Genomic DNA, 9,888 nt, shown 5'->3' on the forward strand with positions numbered 1-9,888 from the left:
GTGAATCTGTGGAATGCTCTGCCACAGACTGTAGTGGAGGTGAAGTCTGTGGGTATATTTAAGACAGAGGTTGATATTCTCCTGATCGGTCAGGGCATCAAAGGATATGGTGAGAAGGCAGATGTATGGGGTGGAGTGGGATCAGAGATCAGCCATGATGGGATGGCGGAGCTGAATCGATAGGCTGAAATCTGCTCCAAGTCATATGGTCTGCTGAATGTCAGAACCTCGTTTTTTTTTTAAGGAATCATGAAATAATTTTTTAGAGACTTCTGCAATCACATTGCTTCCTCAGCACTACCAACGCCTCCTCCTATCTTTCACAAATTTGTCCCGTAGCCCGAACGTCGGACGGGGTCCACGTCCGGATTATCTTGGTTGTGTCAATCATAATTTTTCTACAGTGAAAACCAGGATCTAATTCTGACTTCGCTTGTTTTGTGTTTCTCCGATTCGTCCAACCACACAAGTTACTGGTAAAAGGAATCACATATCTATTATATCCACTTTCCAAACAGACCTGATCATCCGTGGAGACGGACGGCACCAGCGGATCTCACAAGAATTTCTTTACTCATTCAATCTTCTGGTTTTTAATGGAGAATCGTTCCGGACAGATCTTCTGGAAATTTTTGAAGAAGTTACACGCAGGTTAGATTCAGGAGAATCGTTGGGTGTTGTGTTCTTGGATTTTCAGAAGGTGCCACTCATGAGGCTGTTTAACCACTTAATATTCAATGGCATAAGACCATGAGACCATAATTGTAGGAGTAGAATTAAACCATTTGTTACATCGAGTGTGCTTCGCGATTTCTTCATGTCTGATCCAATTTTCCTTTCAGCTCCAGTCTTCTGTCTTCCACCCACACCCACTCATGTCCTGAACAATCAGGAATCTATCACACTGTGCATTAAATATACAGAAACACTTTGACTCCACAGATCACTGTAGTAAGGAACTCCACTGATTCACCACTCTCTGGCTGAAGGAATTCTTCCTCAATTCCGTTTTAAAAGGATTGCGTTCCGTAAAATCGTCTCCACATCCAATCTATCAAGGCCTTTCACTATTCGATAGTTTTCAAAGAGGCCGCTCCTAGTTTTTCTGAATTCCAGTGAATACAGACCCAAAGCGATCAAACGTTCTTAAGATGGCACGCCATCCAATCCTGGAATCACTTTCATGTAACTGATTTGAAACATCTCTCCAGTCAAAGCACATCTAAGACAAGTGCCGAAAACTGTTCATAACACTCCAGGTGAGGCCTCACCAGTTCTTTATAAAGTGTCCGCATTATCTTCTTGCTTTTATATTCTGGTTCTCTTGCAATCCACGCTCACATTGCACGCCTTCTTCACCGCAGACTCAACCTGCAAATTCCCCTTTATGGACTGTCACACAGGACGTCCCGGGTCTCTTTCCCCCTGAGATCCTGTTTGTATTTTCTCTCCATTTAGAAAAGTATCAATGCTTTCATTTCTTCTACAAATGTGCCTGACCAGAGACGGTACTACCTTCCATCTGCCAGTTCTTTACCCATTCTCCTAATTTATGTCGGTGCTTCTGTCGCCTCTCTACTTACACAAAGCTCCCTGCCCATCCACCTGTCTTCATATCGCCTGCAAACATTGCAAAAAAAGCGATGAATTCCATCACTGAAATTATTGACATGAAACGTAAGAAGAATCAATTCCAACATGGAGCCCTGTGGATCCCCACACTTCATCGGCAATCATTGTTTCGCTTATTTGACAGTTTACCCAGGTTCATGGAAACTTAGTCGGCTGTGCACATTCACGTGCTGATTTAGCTCAGACAGTAAAGGTACTTGTTAATAAATACAAAATCCTTCTGTTACTAACTGATCGTTATTGCTGATGGGTAAAACCTGTAACGCATTGTCTCAATTGTGAAAGCTACATCTGCATCATCCAAAGGTCAGCACGTAGTAGCATTAAACAATGAGGACTACACAGCAATATTGATGTCAATGTCCAGAACGCCATAATAGTTCACACGAATAGAGCGGCTGGAAAGTACACACGAATTGAGAAGTAGGTGTGTGAGGTTTGCTCGTGTCTCAGGGTTTAGCAGCCGGAGCTGAGAGCAAAAGGAAAAAAAAAACGTGCAGCAGCAATAGTACCATTGATAATAATTTACCTGTTTAAAAACAGGATATAAAATTGTAGCATCATGCATCCCATAGCTATTCGACACTCACTGAGATAATCACAATATAATTTCAGAAGAGCAGAAAGTATGCCGTGAGGGTGTCAAAATATGTAAAGATAACTGATAATAGATTCTGTAATTCTAAATCAAGCCCGAATTAATATGTGAAAGCTTTTATGTTGTTATGTTGACTACCAAAAATCATTCAATTCTGCCCCACACTAGAGACACATGTCATTTGGACTGGACAACCACAGAACATTAAAGACAGTGAAAGGTGCAATAGAGCGAGTAGAGCAGCAAGGTCCGATACTCCCGATGGATGGAAATTAAACAGATAAACACCTGGGATATCAAAATGCAAACGAATTGGATCATAGTGTGACAAATGAAAATAAATCACTTCAGGGCTTAAAAAATGTGCCAGAAAGAGCTCAATAGTGAACATATAGCAAAGGCAACAAACAGATTTGCTGCAAATACATTATATATATTTTTCCAAAACCGATCTGGAAAAATAGATAAAGAAAAATAACAACTGAAATGCAAATTTTAGAAAACACTACATACACTTGAGAGCAGGTACCTCGGACAGAGGCGGAAGAGGAATAACAGACGTAATAAGTTTACACACCAGTCAGATTAAACTTCGAAAGATAACTTTTCATCAAGGAAGACAGGATTTAGCGAGCATGTGGAATTCTGATATGGATACCAGATCAATAAACTTAAATAAAAGTACAATATAGAAAAAAAATTACAAAATTATCACTTCGGAAGAAAGAGTTAACCAATGGAAGAACATAACCCTCCGGGGAGGACATCCCCACGATCTGAACAGAGTCGATGTCGACAAGGAAACGTCGAAGGTTTGGCTCAGAGTAGGAGTCCTTTTCCCAGGAACGGGGAAACACAAGGTGGTGAACTCTGAACCAATATAAAATGCAGAAGAACAACAAATTCAAGCCGACAATGTCACGAGAAAACTGAAACAATCGACCGCAGCACAGGATCCTGCAGCAGATTAACTCAGTTTGATTACTGATACAGGTGAAATCAGTAGACAAGCATCATTCACCAATTTCTTGCTTTAAAATGCTAACTCATAAAAGGCAGCGTACGTTACTACAAATAGAACTTGATCCAACAACAACTTATAGCCATTCCAGACACACACGACTTTCGTAAATCAAAATTTAAAAAAAAACACCGGCAATGTGCTGACTTAAAGGAGAAGATTGAAATGCTATTGCAAATGATCAGGGTATAAGAGCATAAGACAAAACTGCAGGGTGAATTCTGTCATGTGGTAGGATTTACCAGAGGGTGGTAATAGGTAGTGGCCTCTCTAACTGGAGGTCTGCAGTTACAGGTGTACCACAGTACTTCCGTTCATTGCACAACACCGAGTCGAGAACAGCTGATCCCGCAGTTCGCTCAACCAGAGCTGGTCGAAAAGCCATCTCGGAGCCATTCCGGAAATCCCCCCTGTTTGGATCTGGCACCAACCTCATTTTCCCAATCTACCTGTATATTGAAATCGCTCATGATGATCGGAACATTGCCCGCTTGGCATGTATTTTCTATCTCCCGTTGTCATTTGCAAACCACATCTTTACTCTGGTCTGGACGTCTGTATATAACTCCCATCAGGGTCTTTTCTTTATTTTCGCAGTTTGTTAATTCCACCCACAATGATTCAACACCTTTCAACACTATGTCACCTATTTTTTTATGATTTGATTTCATTTTGTTTTTACCAACAGAGCCACACCAACCCCTCGGCCTATCTGCCTGTCCTCCAAGTACAAAGTGAATCCTGGGACATTAAACTCCAAGTTAAAATCTTCTCTCAGCCATTGTTCAGTGATGCCCACAACTCCTTACACTCCGATCTGTAGCTGTGCTACAAGTTCATCTCCCTTATTCCATATACTGTGCGCTTTCAAGTATAACACCTTTAGTCCTACATTCACCCTTTTCGATTTTGTCCACCTTTTGCATTGCAACATCCTGTTGATTGCAATTTTGCCCCATGATCAGCCTCTCTTTGTTAAGAAGTCTCTCTACCCACTGGCTCTGTACACCGACCAGCTAATCATCTGCACGTTCACTTCGGTTCCAATCCTCCGCCAGATTAGCTTAGACCCTCCGAACAGACATTGTCTAGTATACATTGTCCAATAGTAATATTCACAACTGGTCTCATCCCAATGACACCATGCATTAGTATTAAACAGTTAGACTTACACAGCAATAGACATGTAAATCTCCAGAAAGCCACAATACTAAACAACTCCAGAATAAGTGTCCTCGGCTCTGCACATACAGCAAGTTGGACCAGCTTGAGCTGAAAAAAAACCTAAATAAAAATCAGAATGAAAGAGTTCATTATGCTTGAGATTGACGGGGTTGGTAATGCTGATTAACTCCCAGTACATAAAAATTCTCTCAATGGTGTTTTTCCCAAGCAACCTCTGAGTTGTCTACACCGTCTAAACCAGTCCAGCTCCTGACCTTCACATAAGGTTTAACTACTAAGCCCGGCGGAACCATTTCTATTGACAGGATGAGGAGCAAAGGCGGCTCACCATGGCTTCGGACGGATGGGGCTTGTCAGCCGGGGTTGGCACTCATCACGTGATGGAAAATTCTGTTCTCAAACCTACGACAAAACCCAGTCCTGGGGAAAGCTTCGGTAGCAAACTACAGGGAAAGGTTGGGAACAACAGCTACGGGGCAACAACGTGCTCTGCGTGTCCTGTTGCAATGGCTTTGCATATTGGCTTGCGTATCAGGGAGACAACTCGGTCGCATCATCCATGGTCGACACTGGCCAACGGAGGGAGTCAATAATAATGCAAAACCGTAAGTAAGTAAGTAAATTAATGAGTGAATGAATGAATAAATAGATAGATAGATAGATAGATAGATAGATAGATAGATAGATAGATAGATAGATAGATAGATAGATAGATAGATAGATAGATAGATAGATAGATAGATAGATAGATAGATAGATATATAGATAGATAGATATAGGTAGATAGGAAGTCAGATAGACAGGGAAGTAGATAACTTGATAGATGAATACATCACATCAATATTACGAGAACATGACTTTCAGAGTCATTGGAAGTGTGTCCATGGTTGTGGAATCTGTTCAGTTTTGCGGTGAGTGAAGTAATCCGTGTTGTTTCAGGTGCCTGATGGTCGGAGTGAAGAACTGTTCCTAAACCTGGTCTTGTGTCTCTTTGCGATGGCAGCCGGGATAAAAGAGCATCACCTGGAAGGTGGGCGCTCCTGATTATGCATTCCGCTTCCTTGTGACGTCACACGCTGTAGATGTGTCGCTAGTTTCCTGTGTTTTCACCTGTCGGGTGTTTGGGGCTTTTCCTGTGATGGGATGGGTGGCATCCACTACCTTGTGCAGGTGTTTCCGTTCTGCGGCATTGGTGTTCCCACACCGGGCCGCCATGCAACCGGATCAATACTGCACTCAGTGCGGAGATTTATAGCGCAGTCCAAGCCCAGCTTAGCAAACCAGAATCAGAATCAGGTTTATTATCACTGGCATGTGACGTGAAATCTGTTAACTTAACAGCAGCAGTTCAATGCAATACATAATCTAGCAGAGATAATAATAAAAATAATAAATAAATTAAAACATAATAATAAACAAGTGAAAGGATCATCAAAATTTGTTTAAAAAAGAACAGAAATGCTGTATATTAAAAGGTGAGGTAGTGTCCAAAGCTTTCAAAGTCCATTTAGGAATCGGATGGCAGAGGGGAAGAAGCTGTTCCTGAATCGCTGAGTGTATACCTTCAGGTTTCTGTATCTCCTCCCTGAAGGTAACTGTGAGAAAAGGGCATGCCCTGGGTGCTGGAGGTCTTTAATAATGGACGCTGCCTTTCTGAGACACCGCTCCCTAAAGATGTCCTGGATACTTTGTAGGCTAGTACACCAGATGGAGCTGACTAGATTTACAACCTTCTGCAGCTTCTTACGGTCCTGTGCAGAAGCCCCTCCACACCAGACAGTGATGCAGCCTGTCATGCCAAATCGCTGCAAACTCCTAATAAAGTACAGCCGCTGTCTTGCCTTTTTAATGACTACATCAATATACTGGGACCAGGTTTGATCCTCAAATATCTTGGCACCCACGAACTTAAAGCTGCTCACTCTTTCTACATCTGATCTCTCTATGATGATTGGTGCACTTTCCCTCGTCTTACGGTTCATTATTGTAAAACTCAAAATCAAATTTCAACATGCTTTCATTCTCACAATCTGCCGGCGTGTTGGTTCCACCGCATTTGCGTCTGCCGAGGTCTGTCACGGGTCAGGTGTCTGAGAACTGGATGGTTGCAAATGAATTCTGTTACTTAAGAAAGTTTCTGGGACTAAGTCCTTGAACGCGGCGTCAGAAGTGGGTACATTATTAGCAAATATTCAACGAGATCAAAGATGTAAATATTTGGTTAGACCGGGTCTGAATAGGTCTCTGCGTGTGAAGTCATTCCTCACCAATCTTACAAGGTTTTTCGCGGAGCTGACCAGGAAAGCTGATGAAGGAATGGCGGTGGTGTATGTCCGCCTAGATTTTAGAAAAAGCCTTTGTCAATTCCGGCCTGAGAGGTTGGTCCGGAGTGTTCCGTCTTTTGGCACTGTGGAAGCGGTAGTAAATTTGATGCAACATTGGCTTACAACAGGGGTTCCCTTTCTTGTATCCAATGACCCCTCGGTTAATCGTAGGGCTCCGTGCAATAAAAATATTGGAAACCCTGTCCTAGAGACAGAATCCAGAGTGTGGTAGTAGGTAGTGGCCTCTCTAACTGGAGGCCTGTAGTTACTGGTGTACCGCAGGTGCTGCTCTGGGTCCATTGTTGTGTGTTATATAGATCAACAATCTGACCGACAGTCTGATAAATTCACACTGCAGATTTGCGAATGATCGCAAAATTGGATGAGTGGTAGACAGCGAGAGTGGCTGATAGTCTTGAATACAGGTCAGTGTGTGGTGTATCACTTTGGGAGGACAAACCGTGATAGGACTTACAGTGTAAAAGGTGGGGGGGGGGCATTGAGTACTGCGGTATAACGGGGGACCTGGGAAGACTGACCCATAATCCCTTGAAGGTGGCGTCGCAGGCAGATAGGGTTGTAAAGAGAACTATAGGCACATCGGCCTTCAAACATCGAAGCGACGAGTACAGGGGTTGTGATGCTATGCTGAAGTTGTATAAGTCGTTGGTAATGCCTAATATCGAGTATTGTATGTGTTCTGGTCACCAACCTGCGTGAACGATATCAATAATTTTGACGGAGTACATAGAACAATTAGAAGGATGATGCCGGGACATGAGGAGGGGAGTTGGAGGGAAGGTTTGAGTAGGTTAGGAAGAGGTTCGCATTCACCCAAGCGTTGGAGTGAGAGGGAAGGTTTTTAAGAGATGTTCTAATTTATGAAGGGTGTAGATAGCGTAGATACAAGCAGGCATTTTCCACTGAGGTTTGACTAGAGTAGTGAGATACGGGTGAAAGGTGAAATATATCCGGGCAATATGCGGCGGGACATCATCTTGAGGCAGCGAGAGTGTGGAACGGGCCTCCAACGGAAATGGCGGATGCAGGACCGATTTCAACATTGAAGAGGAAATTGGATCCGACATGAATGGGAGGGTTATGGACGGCATGGTCCAGGTGCAGTGTCCACGGGACTAGGGAGAGGGTCAGTTCGGCGCTGGCGGATGAGCAGAAGAGCCTGTTTCAGTGCCGTACTGCTCGATGACTCTGTGACCAAATGCCACTGCGGGATGTTCCCCAGCGGGGTAAGGGTACTCCCGTCAGGCTGGGTGTGGCGAGGCATCGATATGGGACCACTGACCATTTCTCTCATAGTCTGCTGTAGGCAGAAATAATTACCGCACTTTTGTGCAATTCTAGTCAGTCTTAAGCAATGATTTGGCAAAACAACATATTATATTCCAAAAAGCAACTTGGATTTAAGCTCTAAATTTGGCGACTCTTGATCTGGCCTTGAGAAAGCTCAGAAACTCCGGTGACTGAATCTATGAGCGACCGGCACGATGGTGAAAGAACTCCATGCAATAAAAACAATGGGAACCCCTGTCTTCGACGCCGAATCCAGAGAGTGGTGGGAGACGGTGGCCTCTCTAAATGGTCCTGTAGTTACTGGTGTACCGCAGGTGTTGCACTGGGTCCATTGTTGTGTGTCATATGTATGAGTGATCTGACTCATGAGATGATAAACTGAATCTGCAGATTTGAAAATGATACAAATATTGGATGAGCAGTAAACAGCAAGAGCAGCTAATGGTCTTGAATACAGGTAAATGTGTGGTGTGTCAGTTTGGGGGTGGGAGGGTGGAGAGACAAACCGTGGTAGGTCTTACGCAGTAAAAAGTAGGGCATTGAGTAGTGTGGTATAACAGAGAGACCTGGGAAGACCGATTCATAATTTTCTGAAAGTGGCTTCACAGGCAGATCGAGTCGTAAAGAGAACTACTGACACACTTGATTTTAAACATCAAAGTAATGTGTACAGGAGCTGTGATGCTGTGTTGAAGTTGTATAAGGCGTTGGCAATGTCCTATATCGAGTATTGAATGTCTGTTCTAGACACGTACTCGCATGGACGACATCAATGTGCATAGAGAAGTTAGAAGGATGATGCCGGGACTGGAGGGCGGGAGTTAGAGCTAAAGATTAAGTAGGTTAGGAATAGGTTCGGGTTCCCTCAAGCGCTGGAGGAAGAGGGAACGTTTTGGAAGAGAAGTTCCAGTTTATGAAGTGTATGGATAGCGTAAACATAAGCAGGCGTATTTCACTGAGGTTTGACTAGAGTACTGAGTTACGGGTGAAAGGTGAAATATATCAGGGCAATATGCGGCGGGACATCTTCTTGAGGCAGCGAGAGTGTGGAACGGGCTTCCAACGGAAATGGCGGATGCAGGACCGATTTCAACATTGAAGAGTAAATTGGATCCGACATGAATGGACGGCATGGTCCAGGTGCAATGTCCACGGGACTAGGGAGAGGGTCAGTTCCGCACTGGCGGATGAGCAGAGGAGCCTGTTTCAGTGCCGGACTTCTCCATGATTCTGTGCTTTGTGACTCGGTTACCGAATACAACTGCGGGATGTTCCCCAGCGGGGTAAGGGTACTTCCATCAGTCTGGGTGTGGCGTGGCATCAGTATGGGACACTAACCATTTCTCTCATAGTCTGCTGTAGGCAGAAATAATTACCGCATTTTTGTGCAACTCTAGTCAGTGAATTAAGCAATGAATAGGCAAAACAACATTTTATTCCACAAAGCTACATGGAATTAACTTTTGAATTCGGCGGCTCCTGATTTGGCCTTGAACAAGCTGAGAAACTCCTGTAAAAGAATCTGTGAGGAACCTGCACGATGCTGGAGGAACTTGTCATGTAGGCAGTGTCAGTGGAGGAATATGGACAGATGACCTTCTGGGTGCAGGCACCTTATCTTCGCTTTCATAGAATCCATAGTGTACCTGTCCTCGAGGAGGAGAGCGCTGCACACAATTAACCATTTCATTCTCATGCACATACAAAGGGGTTCGACAGTTAGTGCCAGAAGGCTCTCTGATATACCATTAACCCCCTTTCCCTGGCACTCAGATAGAGAAACAGCTGTAATTCCAAACCACTGTACGGCCAAAATC

Source organism: Hemitrygon akajei, unplaced genomic scaffold (genome assembly GCF_048418815.1).
Source record: "Hemitrygon akajei unplaced genomic scaffold, sHemAka1.3 Scf000100, whole genome shotgun sequence".
Lineage (NCBI taxonomy): Eukaryota > Metazoa > Chordata > Chondrichthyes > Myliobatiformes > Dasyatidae > Hemitrygon > Hemitrygon akajei.